Source organism: Macrobrachium nipponense, chromosome 3 (assembly GCF_015104395.2).
Source record: "Macrobrachium nipponense isolate FS-2020 chromosome 3, ASM1510439v2, whole genome shotgun sequence".
Classification (NCBI taxonomy): domain Eukaryota; kingdom Metazoa; phylum Arthropoda; class Malacostraca; order Decapoda; family Palaemonidae; genus Macrobrachium; species Macrobrachium nipponense.
Genome location: NC_087202.1, coordinates 133,411,614 through 133,429,125, shown reverse-complemented (window position 1 = coordinate 133,429,125; position 17,512 = coordinate 133,411,614). Strand labels below are relative to the sequence as shown.

The 17,512-nt window shown below is 44.0% G+C and overlaps 1 long non-coding RNA gene across 1 annotated transcript in view; it reads right to left on the bottom strand.

Annotated features, from left to right (window-relative positions):
- The window catches only part of LOC135222293 (uncharacterized), an 85,155-nt gene extending 68,913 nt beyond the window's left edge, over positions 1 to 16,242 (bottom strand). Inside the window, exon 1 of the long non-coding RNA XR_010316268.1 lies at positions 16,065 to 16,242. This is a non-coding gene — a long non-coding RNA (uncharacterized LOC135222293). The remainder of the gene's footprint in view (positions 1 to 16,064) is intronic.
- Between the last annotated feature and the right edge of the window lie 1,270 nt (positions 16,243 to 17,512).

The window sequence follows — 17,512 nt, the reverse complement described above, 5'->3', positions numbered from 1 at the left end:
CTCTGGACCATTCAACCACATGAAGTCTCTCATGATCTCGTAAAACTCAGGGAAAGATATGTCGTTGGACTCTTCTGCATTGGCAGTCTGCAGTGGATAAAGGCATCGACATTCAATGAAGGGTGTCAATCCTTCATGGGTACAGCAACAAACCAATAGGACAAAGTAATGACTGATCTGGATCAACCAATACAAAGTCCACAGTGCAGATCATGAAGGACTCAGACTCGTCAACAGATGCCGACTGACTGTGCTGTCACACATCAGAGATGTAGTCATGACATGACACCCGCCTTTCGAAGGGTTATGCTGAGAATAACCATAACAAATTGTCCATCTTGTTCGCCAACGATGTTAAGAGACGAGATGATGATTCTCGGAAGGTATACGCATATCAAACGATAATCAATTGCCTTCTAGAGACAGAGGTCCCTGTGATGGCAAGACAAAAGTTTCTCATCAGTTGTTGAATCTCAAACAAGGAGAAACAATACTATATTACTAGTAAATGACTAAGGTGAATGTGGACCTATGTCTTCCCAGTTGAATCGAGAGAAGTAAACTTTCAAGATTCTGATCATAGAAAACATCCCGTCGATGACACCAACCACTGGAGACAGCTTTAATCCGTTGTTTTACAGAGGACTGAAAAAGCAAATCCGCTATTTCATTGCTGCTCGGCAAGAAAGTCTGAGCTTGCAATGAAGGCGGAGAGTCTTTCAGTAATGAAAACACAGGGATTGTACTGCCTGAAGAACTGCTTCTTGTGGGTTGGGTCAGGGAGGAAGTTTCTATTTACTTTGGAAGCAGAGCTAGTCGGGCAGGGAACAGGCGATGTCTTCCATTAATCATTTACAATTCAGGGTGAACAAAGAATAATTGAACACCTTACAAATTAGGAAATGTACATTAGAAGACAAAACTCAAATTGTCTGAAGAAAATCATTCTGCATCATCGCAGTGGCAGGTGGGGCAGGTGCGATGTAACAGAAGACTAGGCTACAGACTTCTGTTATATCGTGGGGTAAACAGAAAGATGTTAAGTCTAATGAGATATATCTATGTAAGAAAATTCTCGCGACGGTAAATGTGGTGCAGGAGAGATGGGCATTATGCGAGAATTCCGATCCAACCAAAGACCTAAGTCTGTGACTGCTGGGCAGAGAGCTTTGAATTGGTAGTTAACCCTCGACAGAGGGGAAACAATACCAAACCGAAAAAAATCTCAGAGAGCGAGCACTACTGAGACAGAGCCCTATACCACTCGCTCAACTTGTCATACTGAGTTGCCTGGTAGTGCATTCCATGAAGGAATGCATTCGGCTAGAACCATAGAGCACAAAAAGGATACGTTCGAGCATCACATTTCAACCAAAATGGGAGGGAAGAAAACCCTCTTGTTTGGTGATAATGCAAATACTGTGGTGTTGTTGGGAAACAATACTACTAGTTATCTCAAAATCAAAACCGGTAACTCTTGGGAGACCTGAAAGGCTGTCCTGAGTTTCAGGTTAATTAAGAGAAGGTACTATTCGTCTCAGTCACATACCAGAAAAATTAACTTACAGATACACGCCTACTACCGGGCAATGCAACTGATAACAGAAGCATGTCGCAAGAAAAATATACAGTGGTACCTCGAGATACTAAATTAATCCGTTCCGAGACGGCCTTCGTATCATGAGTTTTTCATATCTTGGAACACATTTTACATGTAAAATGGCTAATCCCTTCCAAGCCCTCCAAAAACACCCCCCAGTAAATTATATTTCCAGGCCTAAAACACATGTTCTAGGGTTACAACGCCAATCCGACGGAAGAAATATGACTTCAAAAAGGCTAAATACTGTACATACTTCATTAATATTCAACTGCATGTAATGTTCAACCCCATTTTTACTGCATATATTAGGACTTTAGCATATGTCCCTTAGCAATAAGCCTAGCCTATGTTAGCGGTTGCTACTGTAGCCTAGTCTATGATTCTGACATCTAAACCTAAAAGCTAAAAGCTTAGAATATGCCAATAAAATGTATAAATAATCAGTATGTACTCAGTTTCCCAATAATTATTATTAATTCATCATTAACTATAATACACAAACAAACAAAAAACAAACCTTCCAATCGATTGTTTACATTCAGCTCTTACCCATCTTACGAGTATCGAACGAGCGCCAAGCAATCATTTTTCCTAGCACACAGTAAGCCATAAATTGTCATTTCTGGGCTCAGCTCGTGTCGCTGCGCGAAATATCCTTTAATCTATTATTTCTAGGGTAAATGTACTAACACATACCAGAGAATAAATAAATAAAGAAAAAGGTCAGTATAACTGACTCGCTCACCCTCCAGAGGGTGTCGGTATGAACACTATGGCGAGTGAGACCACTACCACGAGCCAAATGCCAACAGAATTCTCCCACTACAAAATCCCCCAAGAGGAGAGCCGACCCACAGAGTGGGCAGCACCAACTACTACTACTCCATCCCATGCTGCCGACTGCTGCGCCTCTGGTGGCCATCCTTTTCAGTTAGCGCACTCGATACACACGTGCCATTTTCTTCTCTGTGTTTTTGTGCCCTTTCCTTTGGATTTTATTACCATGGAGCGTGCAGCCATCGCAGCAGCTAAGTTAAGTACTCAGTGTTTATTGCTAATTGGTTTTTTCCGGCCCTGAGCACGTATTTGCCGTTTTTAGGTATAAATACGATCTCTAGGTCGGAAGCATGGCAGCATGGTTCTGCCTCGTGGTGGGTCCGTTCTGGGTCGCCCATACCCAGAACATCCCCTGGCTTATGTACGCTCTATTTTATTTATCCGCTTTGTTTAGGGTACGGTCTACACGGTTTTGTCATGCATGCATGTCTTTTACCTTATGTAGGCTCTTCCATCCAGACCCTAGCCACGGCTCTTAGTATCGGCCTCGGCTAGCTTTGGCGTGGTAGACTTGCCTTCGGGGGTTAGGTCGTACACTCCTGGATTTTTTTTCTCCTACTATTTTGTTTTCTTTCTTTTCATTTTATTATTCATTTGTATTATTTATGTGATATTTGTTAGGTTAGTTAGGCGTCTGGCTCGCTTAGCCTAGGTCATGGCCCATTGGGCCTATATGTTACCGCTCTTCAGCTCGGTTGCTTCCCGATAGCATCTCTCTGATCAGTTGGTTATGTTTCTAGGCTTAGTTGTTGTTCTTATCGCCCCGTGGTCACTATGTGATCACGAGGCAGCCAGACGCCTGTCCAGTCACCTTTCCCCCCTCCCGCTCTTCCATAGGGTCGGGGAGGGTGGGTAGGCCTGCCCATGCTCGCTCCACATACCCGAGCCTGCCTCCCTCTCTCCCCCCAGGCGGAGGGGGTAGAGGGACGGGACAGGCCCAGACTGGACTCGACCTCTCCGGCTTCTCGTCCGGTCGGATGGTAAAGTGGGGGGGACTGGCCTTTCCCCCCCTCCATTACTACTCCGCCGCTCCGTTACTAGCCCGAGTCTGTATGCCCCTTGCTCTTTCCCACCTTACTAGGGCTCCTTTACCACCGGAGACCTGGCATCCAGCGGAAAGGTGCTAGTCTACCCCACGGGGTGGACCGGAACATACAGTCGGTCCCTTCTAACCTCTCCGTTTCACCGAGTTATACACTCCGCCACGCACTGGACTTAGTCCGGTACGTTCGAGCTTTTAGGTTTAAGATCTATTATGTTAAACTATTAAGTTTATCTTAAGTACCTTAACCATCCCCCCTCCCTTCGTGTTTCACCGGATACCTCCGGGTATAGCCTATTCAGGCGATTAAGGGAGGGGCTATGCCCAAAATTTTTTCCGAGCTCCGGCATGCAACGGAGTTCTTCTGTCCTTTAGCCTGTAAGTGATAGTCTTTAAGATACTCATGTGTCTTTTCACTTACAGACCACCAACTGTGAGCATCCGGAGCGCCGCACACTTCAGGACCCATTGTGGACAACGAAGTTTGCCGGTCCCCCCATGCTCCATGCGCGACTCCGCACGGGGACATCCAGGTCTGGTACCATGAAACGTGTACCATAGTTTTACGATCTGGTGAGCCAGCTTTTAGACGGGGTAAGTATTCCATCTTCCGGTAGCTGGTCCTCATCTGTTATAGTGCTTAAGTTTTACATCAATCACTCTAAACTTAAGGTAAATTCAAGGGGCCTTATAGCCCCTATAATTTTAAGTTATGCTTTAAGTTAGCTTTAGTTTTAAGTTATTCTTAAATCTAATCAATACCCTCTCTTCCAGGCGCCGGCCGTGAGGGATACCGCACTGGCAACCCTGCGGGCCTGGGTCGGCGGTTTCGGGAAGAACGCCGCCAAGGGTATGCCCTACATCCTGGAGAAAAGGTTGGCGTACTAATCTTCCCCGGAGGCAAGGCGACAGGATACGTCGACCCAGTAGAGGCGGCCCCGACTATCGCCTTCATCCAGCAACAGCTGGCTGCCTCATTGACTGACCAAGGCCAGGACATCTCCTCGGAAGTCGCGACGCTGGATATTAATGTAGAACCTATGGTAGGTGTGGACGACCTGTTGGTCGAGGTAGGTAAGTTGGACACCCAAGGGATACCCTTGGGTGCAACTGCTTCTTCTACTCCTGCAACCTCTCCATCCTTCCAAGGCTTTACGGGTAACGAATTATATACTCCTCCTGACGCTTCAGTTAGACCCAAGGTCAAGGGTCAAGCAGTGAAATCCTTGACGAAGACGTCGTCGTCGTCTAAGAAGACGGCTTCGGCGTCATCCTCTTCTCGTAAGTCTCCGGCTAGGAATCCCGGAGCAGAGAGATCTAAAGCTTCTGGGTCCGGCTCTAAGTCCTCGAGGAGTAAAATCCTCCAGAGAGAGATCTCACACTCCAGCGAGTCGTCAGTTCCGCTACCCTTGGTTCCAATTCAGAGCCACCCTCCACCTCCGCAGCAGCTCCGGCTTTGGACTCCAATGCTGGTCTGTTACAACAGGTGGGCGACCTGGTTGGGTCTCTGAAGAGTAGCATGGAACAAATGATCTCTCGGTTGTCGGATAGGATTACCTCTCAAGACAGCATTAATAGCCGGACTGAGCCAAGCTCCTCTAGCCTCTCCTCCACCTTTCAATACAGGTGGAGCCCAGCTTCCCCCGTATGACTCTCTACCTCCGTTCTCAATGAACAACCCTTGGAGAGTAGCGTCATACGCCCCCTTCCAAGACGGACTCATTTCTATCCCGGAATGTGGAACTCGGAGGATCGAGGACTTCGAGTTCTACCCGGAAGACCTTCAGCCTCCCGTTCATCGGCTACGCAAGGCTCACCGCCTCAGCCATGACTCGGGATGATAAAGTACCAAAGGAGTCAGTCCTCTATTCACCGTGACCAGGCTCAGAGAGAATGGCTCAGGTGTCTAAGAGGACATGGATTGTTCCAATACGAAAATCCAACCTTTCAAGAGTCCGTTTACGATCTTACGATGGATGAGAGTACCCCGCTCCCTTTCCTGACAAGATCGCGACGTCTACCATTCCAGCGGCCCAGAAGGGGGACCCCATGCCTCAACTGAAGGAAGCAGATCCTACATCTCCGTTACTTCCTTCAGCCGGAGAATTGTGGGAAGACTTACCTAACACCTTCTCAGCTGGCAAACTCAAACCGGACTGTGCTATGGAGCAGTTTGGTGAGAAGCTACCTAGGCTTCCAGATAGCCTTATTCAGGCAGAATTTGACGCCAAATCGCGGTTAGCCAGATCTATTAATTCCATGGCTATGACCGAGGTGGCTACCATAGCCTATGGGTCAGAACCGCTCTTCAAGCTTCTTACCAAATCCTTGACTCAAACGGTACAGTCAGATATGTTTGAGTTTGCCACTGCTAGGACGAATTGTAGGAAACATGTCCTACAAGAAGCAACTATTCGGCACGAGCCGAATAGGTTACTTGCGTCGAGCATCTGGGGAGCAGACCTCTTCCCAGAAGCGATGGTGAAGGAGGTTCAGTCAGAGGCTACGAGGTTGAACCAGAGCCTTAAGGACCATTGGGGTCTTACGGCCAAGAGACGACCAGATCTAGCAGCTAGGGGTAAGGGTCAAAGGAAACCTAGACGGTTCCAGCCCTACCAGAAAAAGCAGCCACGCTTTTCTCAGCAAGTTCCGGCTGTTCCCTTAGTGCAAACAGCCCAACCTTCCACCTCAAAGGCTCAATCACAGCCGATTTACGTTATCTCCCCTCAGCCTCGACCTCCACCTCTTACGCCTCTCGTCTCCAGCTTAAAATCAAGCCTTCGAGAGTCAAGCTTCACAGAAGTATGACCGCTCGGGTAAGGGAGGCAGAAGGTAAGCGATCCTTTCGTGGGAGAGGATCGGGAGGTCCCTTTAATAGGGGAAAACATTTCAGGGGAGGCCGAGGAGGCTACCAGAACCAATGAGGAATTTCAGGTAGGAGGGAGGCTGTTTCACTTTCGTCACCGGTGGAGCTTCAGCAAGTGGGCTCAGAGCATTGTGTCAAAAGGCCTGGGTTGGAGCTGGTTAACGAACCCACCCCCATCCAGACCTTTCCGCCAACTTCCTTCCAAGGAATTGACGGAGTATGCGGAGGATCTCCTTCAGAAAGGAGCTATAGCGAGAGTCAAAAGGTTAAAATTTCAAGGACGCTTGTTCAGCGTGCCAAAGAAAGGCTCACAAAAAAGAAGGGTAATCTTAGACTTGTCCCGCTTAACTTAGCCATTCGCTGCGACAAGTTCAAGATGCTCACGATCTCGCAGGTACGGACCTTACTTCCCCGTGGGGCCCGTCACCACCTCTATCGATCTTACAGACGCTTACTATCATATCCCTATTGCAAGACACTTCCGTCCGTATCTGGGCTTCAAGATAGGAGACCAGACATTCTCCTTCAAGGTAGTTCCTTTCGGGCTCAACGTAGCACCCAGGGTGTTTACGAAGCTGGCGGAAGTAGTAGTTCAACAACTCAGATCCGCAAGGGATTATGGTAGTAGCGTATCTCGACGATTGGTTGATCTGGGCTTCAACAGTCGAGGAATGCAACAGAGCAACACTGAAAGTAATTCAGTTCCTGGAATATCTAGGCTTCAAGATAAACAGGACCAAGTCAAGACTCACCCCAGAGTCAAACTTTCAGTGGCTAGGCATTCAATGGAATCTATCCTCCCATACTCTGTCGATTCCATCATCCAAAAGAAAGGAAATAGCGAAGTCAGTCAAACAATTTCTGAGTCACAAACTGGCATCAAGAAGATCCCAGGAAAGGATCTTGGGTTCGCTCCAGTTTGCATCAGTGACGAACATCTTAATGAAAGCCAAACTGAAAGACCTAACCAGAATCTGGCGCTCACGAGCAAATGTCAGGTCCAGGGACAAATTATCCTCAGTACCTCTGATTCTAAAGAATCGACTCCGACCATGGGCGAAAGTCAAGAACTTGTCGGTGTCAGTGCCCCTTCAGTTTCCTCCACCAGGGATCACCATCCACACAGACGCATCATTAAGCGGTTGGGGAGGATATTCCCAGTTCAAAAAGGTTCAAGGAACGTGGTCACCTCAGTTCCGTCAGTTCCATATAAACGGACTGGAAGCAATGGCAGTGTTCTTGACTCTAAAAAGGTTACGCCCGCCAAAGTACTCCCACATAAAGCTAGTCCTGGACAGCGCAGTGGTGGTACATTGTGTGAACAGAGGAGGCTCCAAGTCACGTCATCTAAATCACGTCATGGTAGCCATCTTCTCCCTGGCGGACAAGTTCAGTTGGCATCTCTCCTCCACTCCATATAGCTGGAGTGAGAAACGTCATAGCAGATGCTCTATCCCGATCAGTACCTCTAGAGTCGGAATGGGTCAACTGGACCAACAGTTCGTTCCAATGGATTCTTCAGAGAGTTCCAGGTCTACAGGTGGATCTCTTCGCATCTCAAACGAACCACAAACTCCCGTGTTATGTGGCCCCCAACCTGGACCTCTGGCCTATGCCACGGACGCCCTGGCTCTAGACTGGAACAACTGGGAGAAGATTTATGTCTTTCCTCCGGTGAATCTTCTCATGAAAGTCTTAAACAAACTCAGGACATTCAAGGGTCAAGTGGCTCTAGTAGCCCCAGACTGGCCGAAAAGCAATTGGTACCCTCTCATTCTGGAACTGGGTCTTCGCCCTCTTCGGATCCCCAATCCCAGGCTCTCCCAGTCAGTACAAACGAAGACTGTGTTCGCTTCCTCAGGGATTCTCAAAACCCTAACTTTATGGATTTCATGAAGTTTGCAGCAAAAAGGGATGCGAATATTGACCCTCAGAATATTCTCTTCTTGGAATCCGATAAAAGAGATTCAACTTTGAGACAGTATGATGCTGCTGTCAAAAAGTTAGCAACCTTCCTGAAAGAATCAGATATTAGGATCATGACAATCAATTCAGCTATATCCTTTTTCAGATCCTTATTTGAAAAAGGCTTAGCAGCTAGCACAATTATGACAACAAGTCAGCCTTGAAAAAGATTTTTCAATTTGGGTTCAACATAGACTTGACAGACTCCTACTTCTCGTCTATTCCCAAGGCATGTGCTAGACTTAGGCCTTCGGTAAGGCCTACGTCAGTATCATGGTTCTTAAATGATGTTCTAAAGCTGGCTTCAGAAACCAATAATGACACATGCTCGTTTATAATGCTCTCAGGAGCTAGAATTTCAGAACTGTCGGCGTTATCCAGAGATCCGGATCATATTCAGTTCCTTCCCACAGGGGAAGTGCTACTTTCTCCGGAACGTAGCTTTCTATAGCAAAGAATGAAGATCCTTTGATGAGGTGGGAACCATGGAAGGTACTACCCCTTCCACAAGATGTATCTCTTTGCCCAGTTTCAGCCTTACGAGCCTTTCTATCTAGGACCTCCTCATCATCATCGGGTCCTCTCTTTAAGAGAGAAAAAGGTGGCACTTTATCTATTAAAGGCATCAGGCAACAAATCCTGTACTTCATTAAACAAGCCAATCCTGACTCTTTCCCAAAAGCACATGATGTCAGGGCAGTAGCCACCTCAATTAACTATTTCCAACATATGAACTTCGATGAGTTGAAAAAGTATACTGGATGGAAATCGCCGACAGTGTTCAAACGTCATTACTTAAAGTCCTTGGAAGCTCTGAAATTTTCAGCAGTTGCAGCGGGGAACATAGTTTCCCCTGACTCTGACTAATCTTTAGTAGAAGATCCAGTCCTCCTTTCTACCTGCCTCACCCAACAGTTCGTCTATTCCTGCCTTGTTCATTTACGGTCACCTGTGTCTTAGCTGCTTTTATGATGATGTAGTGGGTGTCCCTTATTTTTTTTTTTTTTTTTTTTTTTTTTTTTTTTTTTTTTTTTTTTTTCTCAGGACACTCACATTTGATGTTGGATATTGATCTCCTGGATGTCATCTCCTTATTTTTATGCTAGGAGATACATCTTATTGTAATGGTTACGGGTTTTTGTATATTAAGTCATATACATTCTTTTATATATTATTATTGTTGAGTTTGTTTTATTCAACTTTATGTTAATTGCTTTAGAATGTTTTGATACATAGCTTTACACAGATACCATTTTTGTACATATATACATATTTCTCCTGTATATATGTATATTACCTTAAGTTAAGAAATATTATTAGAATTAAGTGTAATTTAAGCAATATTTCTATTTGTATCACTGTGTATATGTATCCTTATTAGCAATTATATTCGTTTGTTTATTTTTATTTTATCTTTTATTTGAGACCTCTTTGTATTTTGTTGAATTCTTTACAATCTTGTGCTATTTCTCTGGTACGATTTCGCGCAGCGACACGAGGCTTGAGCCCCGAAAAGGGTATTTTGACGTAAGGAAAAATCTATTTCTTGGGCGATTTGGGCTCGTGTCGCCCAGCGAAATCCCGCCCTACCCGTCCCATCGCCAAGATTGTCTGCTAACTTCAGGATGGCCACCAGAGGCGCAGCAGTCGGCAGCATGGGATGGAGTAGTAGTAGTTGGTGCTGCCCACTCTGTGGGTCGGCTCTCCTCTTGGGGGATTTTGTAGTGGGAGAATTCTGTTGGCATTTTGGCTCGTGGTAGTGGTCTCACTCGCCATAGTGTTCATACCGACACCCTCTGGGAGGTGTTGTGAGCGAGTCAGTTATACTGACCTTTTTCTTTATTTATTTATTCTCTGGTATGTGTTAGTACATTTACCCTAGAAATAATAGATTAAAGGATATTTCGCTGGCGACACGAGCCAATCGCCCAGAAATAGATTTTTCCTTACGTCAAAATCCCTTTAGTATCTCTCTTCAACTAATGAAACTACCAAACAGTATAATAACCATTCATTTCTATTCTTTATTCTATCTTTACCTAATGGAGATACCGAGTTACTGACAGCTATAATGAAACATACGTATACGTAACATAATAATAAAACAGAAGAATTCTAAAAAATTTATTGGCAGTCTGATTTATTTTATATTTTATGATATCTAATTCAAAATTTCTTTATTAAATGTATTGCATGTACTCATTTCAAATAATTATTAAGTAACCATTAACTATAATAAACAAACAAAAAAAAGCTTCCAAACATCTGTTTACATCCAGCACTTGTATCGAACGATCGCCAAGCAATCACTTTTACACAGTAAGCCATAAATTTTCATTATCTCTCTTCAACTACTGAAACTACCAAACAGTATAATAACCATTCATTTCTATTCTTTATTCTATCTTTACCTAATGTTTTTTTTTTATTAAATGTATTGCATGAATAAGTTTTTCAATTTACAGCAACCTTTTACCAATAGAATACTTAAAGCACAAGGGGTAGATGCTGACCAATAGGAGAGCAGGACCTTACGGGGTGACTAGCATCAGGAACCAATGGGAGAGCGGGAGGATGGTGGCGAGTTTACTCAGTTGGCGGCGCGGGAGTTTTAAAATTGTTCTCTGTGGTCCGGGCGAATCTCAGGACTTTACAGCAACAACTTTTTGTATGTAGAGCAGTAAAATTTTTCGCATTGGCTTTCGTATCTTGAGTTTTTCGTAAGTAGAGCCTTTCGTATCTTGAGGTACTACTGTACTAGCATATTTGTAAGTTCCTGTAAATTGCACTCCAGCCTAATTCTTCTTCATTCAAGGGACAAGAATGAGGACTGGAAGCAGACCTTCATTCTCTAATGAAGCGAGCGAAGGTGAAGTTTTCCCGAAGATAGATTTCTACAGTGATAACAGGATACCGAAGACGACTAGTTCAAGCCGAACTGGTTGTTCCCAAAACAGTAGCACTGGAGAGGTGTTCAAACCTCTCAGTGATATCCATCCTGAACAGAGTGACATATGATCGATAAGATCCTAAGATTGAACCAAAAACATAGTCTCTCGGGTCCGAACTCTGAGGAGTAGACTCCATAGAATTCCTCTTATTTCCTTGTTCATTCCAGTATAATCAAGAAGTAGAGGGGAAAAAAGAGTGGAGGATTGACTGTTCTTGCCCACTCTTCCCTGAACTTGTGATGTTCTCACTCTGTTAAACGAAGCATTCATTTACTAAAACTGTTTCGTTCTCATGAATGCGAGCGAAAGTTGACCAGATTTAAATGCAGTAATAGCTGGCGAGAACTTTCCACAACTTGCTACGCATCTATCTTCTCCATGATCAAACCTCACGAAGAGGACTACACAGAGGTCCTCCTCCTATCTCCTTCAGATGCTTTGTCCCGAAGGACAGCAACATCAATCTTGGCACCTAAAGAATAGCCATTCCTGCCTTTCATAGGTGGGCCCGAGCCACCAATGTGGCTCAGTCCCTTCTCTCGTCCTGTGCCACTATCGTGATGGAGAGAAGACTACCTATCACTGACTGTGGATGTATGACCCCCCTTGAGGGTTGCACACTCAGAGAGATCCGTACACAGGTATACCTGATGCAGCCCCGGTTCCATGAGCAGTGCCCTTGGAAACAGACAAGAGAACGAACCTGGGTTTGAACTCCTGGGGCTCCTGGGACACTACATTTTGTGGATAGCATCCAGGTTCCCACTCTGGAAGGAGCAGGTGAGCTGAAGAGACATGCCAATTACTTCCTCTCCATGGAAAGGATGCAGACCCTTAGAAGTCTCGAAGCAAGACTTCTTAAGGGGCAGAGAATACCTTCCTCTTCTTAGGATGTGGAACCCTTTAAAGAGGGAGGTTAGAGGAATCAGATGATTGGGAATGCCTGTTGCCCGAGTGTTTGGAAATCTCAGAAAACCAAATCACTCTGTGATCGCTAGAAATTCCAAGGAATTCAAGCATTCAGCAAGATTCCCGGGTAGCATAGTATAATAATTATCAGGAATTCTCATCTTGCCCAAGTGTTTGCAGATTGCAGAAGACCAAAACACTCGGAGAGTGCTAAAAATTCCAAAGAATTTTAAGCGCTCGGTGAGACCCCTGAAATTTGTCAAACAATCATCAGGGTGGGGCCCCTCCTCTCTCCTCTAATCCCGTAAAAATCAAGGAGGAATGGGCATAAAAACCAGTCCTAAATGTGAGCATTTAAGACTGGAATGACTACAATTCAATAGAATATACAATCGAGGCTCCCAAAATGCAAGAACCCATAGGGGACTGTGAATTGAAATCCATCCAAAGGATAGAAAAAGCCATGGAGAAGTAGTCTTCACTTTTGACATAAGATCCTTCCTCAACAACATGGACATACGTCCGGTAAGACCCTAGGGTCCCTTCAGAAATGTAGTCCCCTGACGTTGAATACTACGAAGAGCACTCTGCATAATCCCTACTATTCATCTCGCCCCTCCCAGCATAGCCATAGGAAGTAGAGGGATTAGGTGAGGAAGGCTGGACGCTCTCGCTCACCTTGCTAGTGGAACTAGCAGGAGAAGCAAGTCATGGACAGCCATCAACCTAAGGTGATGGCTGCGACGCAAGTCTAGGAAAGCTGTATCATCTGGAGAAAACGCTTTCCCAAGGAGGGTTACAAAACTGTTGTACGGCAGGCAAAATGTTCGCCACCACTGAGACCAGTCAGTCATGCAAACATGACCATTGTCTGGGTAGGGCTGAGTGTGCACCTGACTGGAGAGCTGATACCATCCTCCGACACATCCCAGTCCTCGTTGAGGCTGAAACCTCTCAAGAGGACCGAATGGGGGGGGCCTACTGGTCTCCGCGTGTACGGTCCCGTGGGACTATCATGTCAACCCTGGGAACTGAGCAATTACCGGGAGAGCGATCAACAGCAAGGCATGAGTCACCTAAGCAATTCTCTCCTTTCTTCCACTCCATGGCCGAATTGTGACGGTGAGCGGACTCAACATCACCAACTATGGATGCACGCGAATCCGAAGATTTACGTGCACTTAGGGACTCGCGAACGAGTGCCCGGCACGGAATGAGTCTTAGGAGCAGAACCTCTAGGATTAGCAGCAAAAGTGCAAACTGAAGTTTGCGCTTCTACGGCTCCTGACACGCTAGACCCTAGGGACAGAGTGATGGTTCCTGTTCCTGAAGGAAGACCCAGATGCCTTCTCAGTTTGATGAGACTTCTTAGGAGAAAACTACCTTCTCCATCTTTGGCAGGGAGCCTTAGAAGTCGAAGAGGTGGAGGCTGATGAAAAATATGATGATTCCGAAGAGGAAGATGACAACACTCGACGAGCTCTCTTCCTCTTCGACGTCTCTAAATTCTGCAAGACTTCTTCAACAGGATGAGGTATATTTACCAGCAGGAATAGAGTTAATAATCACACGGCAGCAGCGAAGGCTTTGTCCAGTGATGAAACTCCAGGATAGAATTGGTAAATGAATATGATTTCCAGCAAGAACAGTACACACACTCGAGGACCAATATCACAGCATGCTACAAGTCACAGGTACAATTCCAAGGGTAGGATAACCAATACAAAGAGATATCCAACCATCTACCGCTGTAATCACTATCACCGCTGTTAGCCTGTAAAAGAAAGAAAATATGATTTAAAGTAATAAGGATACTCCTCTCGCATCCAAGGGCACCGCCTCCAAAATGAGAGGAGATCCCCAAGCACCAAAACCAAATGCTCCCTCTTCTACTTTATCCGATACCTGGCAAAAGGACGAAGGAGAAGAGGAATTACCAGAAGAAACAAAGGACAAACCTCCGAAGTTCCCCTTGGTGATTTCCAAAGCGTAAGTGTAAATTTCTGATGAATACATGTCTCGTCCTAATGTTAAAGGGCGAAAATATGTACTAATAAAGATGTTGGCATACCCTTGCCACCGACCCTTAACGCAAAGTAGAAAGGCAGCCATCACAAAAAGTGGTTTCGCATATTAATTATCAAAGTCAATTAATTAATATCAAAAAACAATATATACATATATATTCAAAATAAAAAAATTAAAGATCCCACCATGACACTCGAATAAATGTTAGATGCTGACCTCATTGTGGTTTCTTTTATGGAGTTCTTTATGTTTACAATATTATTGGTTCTGTCAGGAGAATTATCTACTTACTTCCCCTAGGAACAGTTTTTTCTGAGTAGGTTTTCTTTTGCCAATACCAGAAAGGGTAGGTGGGGAGGAAAAAGTTGAAAACCATTGTTCTATATCCTTAAAAGCTTTCTCTGCTGAAGAAAGAACCATCTTTAGTATGTTGGAAGATGCAGAAGTAGGTATATCCATGAGTAAAGTTGATGTGGGCGACGAGGGAGTGGTAAGCGAAAAGAAGGCAAGATACGCAGTCAAGAGGAGCTTCATTGAAGCGACATACGCAGAAGAGGTAACCTGATCCACTGTCTCTTCCTCTTCTGACGAAATGGGAGAAAGATCTGCAGAAGCTTGTGGTGTATCTGCAACCAGAGGAGCCTGAGAAATCATAGCTATTATAGGCATCTGAGGAGGCTCTGCACCTATGAGCACCTGAGGGTGTTCTGCACTTGTGGGGGCTTGAAGTGTCCTAGCCACTACTGGCGCCTGAGTCGTAGTGGGCACTTGAGACGTCTTGGGAGCTTTACTAAGTAAAGCTAGAATGCTATCTAGCTTTGGCTGAATAGGATCCACTTCAGCAGATGCAGTGGGAGCTACTGGAGGAACAGAGTCCAATGGGCGCTCAGGCGCAACTGCACATTGCTGTAACTCCACATAGGCAGGCAATACCTGGTGCTTGTTGACATTAGAGGAGTCTGGCGCCAAGGGGCGCTTGACTGCTTCCGACATATTCTCTCATTCCAATCATGACACTCATTACATCTCACATTCACCAAATATAGTACTTATCCACGGCAATTTGCTCACATGGAATGAATATCGTAAGACTCTTTGGTCAACCTAGTCTTACAACCATTTGCAAAATACCTAATGTTAGCAACACTAGTGTCCAACAAGTTGAAAAAAAAGTGAGACAAGTCAGTAAACAAGTCCAAAACTATCAAGTCCTTAAAAGAACCTAAATCTAACTAATATCGCAGAGTCGACCAAAACAATGCAATTAATACTTCCCTAAATGCTGATAAACAAAAGGAAAAGTCAAGAATTCCAGAACTAACTGCAGCTGACAACCAGTCTCAACCAGTCTGTAGCCATTAGCTGGCAGAAACAAATTGAGCTCTTTGCCAAATGGTTCCTCTCTTACCATAAGGGGGCAGGGCCATTGCTAACTAACCAAAATAAAATAGAAAATTAGCGAAATCCGCGAATTTCAGAATTTAACTGCCGGGCGAGTGAAACTCTTAGCTATATAATTACTGGGTAAGACCCATAATTAAAACTGTTTTAATATTTTTGAGGGTCTGGAACTCACTAATTGTTTTCGGATTTCGTGGGAGGTTCCGGAATGGATTATTTACAAAATCTGAGCTTCCACTGTATAATATCACTCTCCTACTTTAAGCATTCATTATCTCTGTTTCCTATTCACATGATAGTAACTAGGGCTTTTATATAGATAGTATTTTGGCATAGATTCTTAACTGTGCCCTGCAAAACATAAGATTTTCAAAACAATCACTTGGGAACAACTAATTGTGTGTGGAAAACATCATTTATAAACCTATTTGACAGAAACCTATTTGAGAGAAGAAAACTTACCAAATAATTCTCATATTCAATTGCCTCAGCAGGAGTCACTGGGGAGCGAATTTTGAACTTGACAAAGGCCCTCAGGTATGCTTTGTGTTCATCATGGTTCAAACTAGATTTATAAGGTATCATGACAGGGCAAGTTTTCTTGATAAAGTGGTAATGTCGTTGAAATATTCGGTCAACCTGGAAAATTAACAACATATATTAGTTGTCACCATGAACCATATACTAAAGATAAAATACAATAATCAGCTCCGGTATATATTCAACAATATATTTCAATAAACTTTCTACAAATACAGACAGTGGCATGAAATTAAAATCACTCCTTCAAATTAGTATAGTTTGTATAGTGAAAGCCACTAAAATCCTGGAAAATGAAAAATGACAAATTTTAGAATCAATTTGTCTTTTTCATAGTTAACAAACAAATGAATTATTTGGATATACTTACCAACTGATAAAGTTAGCTTAACAGATATTTCCGCTTTTAAGATGACCTTTAAATCCTGAAATTCACTCCTAAAAATTGGACTAGCCTCAGCCTCAGTGCGATAACCACCAACATGTATGAAGATTCACATTATGATATAAACTGATAACAAAGGTTATAAAACATTTTCACCTTATATAACACAGTGGGCCTGCCGTGGGCCTGCCGTATTCACATTCTCAGGATTCCCGGATGGAACCTATCTAAAAATTATTTGCTGGCGAACTCGCTCATTCGCAGGTTTTTATGCAGAACGTATCTATAAAATTATTCACAGGCCCCCCGCTATTCGCAGATGCAACATTTTTTTGTACAGCAGTATTCTGTATTTTCATGTTATTTACTGTATAATATGTGACATTAAATATTATTATATAATATTAAATCTAATTGCTCTACTGCTTCGTGGGTAATTATCTTTTTCTACTACTCAACAACCTTCCTTTCCCCTCCATTTTTTGGCCGCCTCACGTCTAATGACCAAATTTTTCAACTGTCACTCAAACTACCACTTGAACTGTTGCTAACCTTTGTTTTGCTGCTTTGTAAACTGATAATTTTTCGTTTTTCTATCATTGGTCTCTACCACTAACGATCGGTGCTTTTTTTTTATATCCTCGAATAATGAAATATAGTACTACTTGAACTCCATAGAGTTGTGCTTTTTTTTTTCCATTTTTCTATGACAATAACTTTTTCGGCTTCCTTACTGGCTATCTCTGACCTGCTTGGACTTGCTACTATCAATCTTTTTCTCCTACTGATGGGTACCTTAGGGTTTAAAGGGGTCTGTAACCTTGCCTGTTCACATTTTTTAAAAAATGTTTGCTGCATCAGCTCCATTAATTTCGTATAGTGTCTTCTCTACTTTCCGTATCAAGGATTTCTCAATGTTGCTAAAACTGGCGAGCAATGTGCCAAGGGATCGTCAAATCCGGTATAGTCATACTGAATCATATTT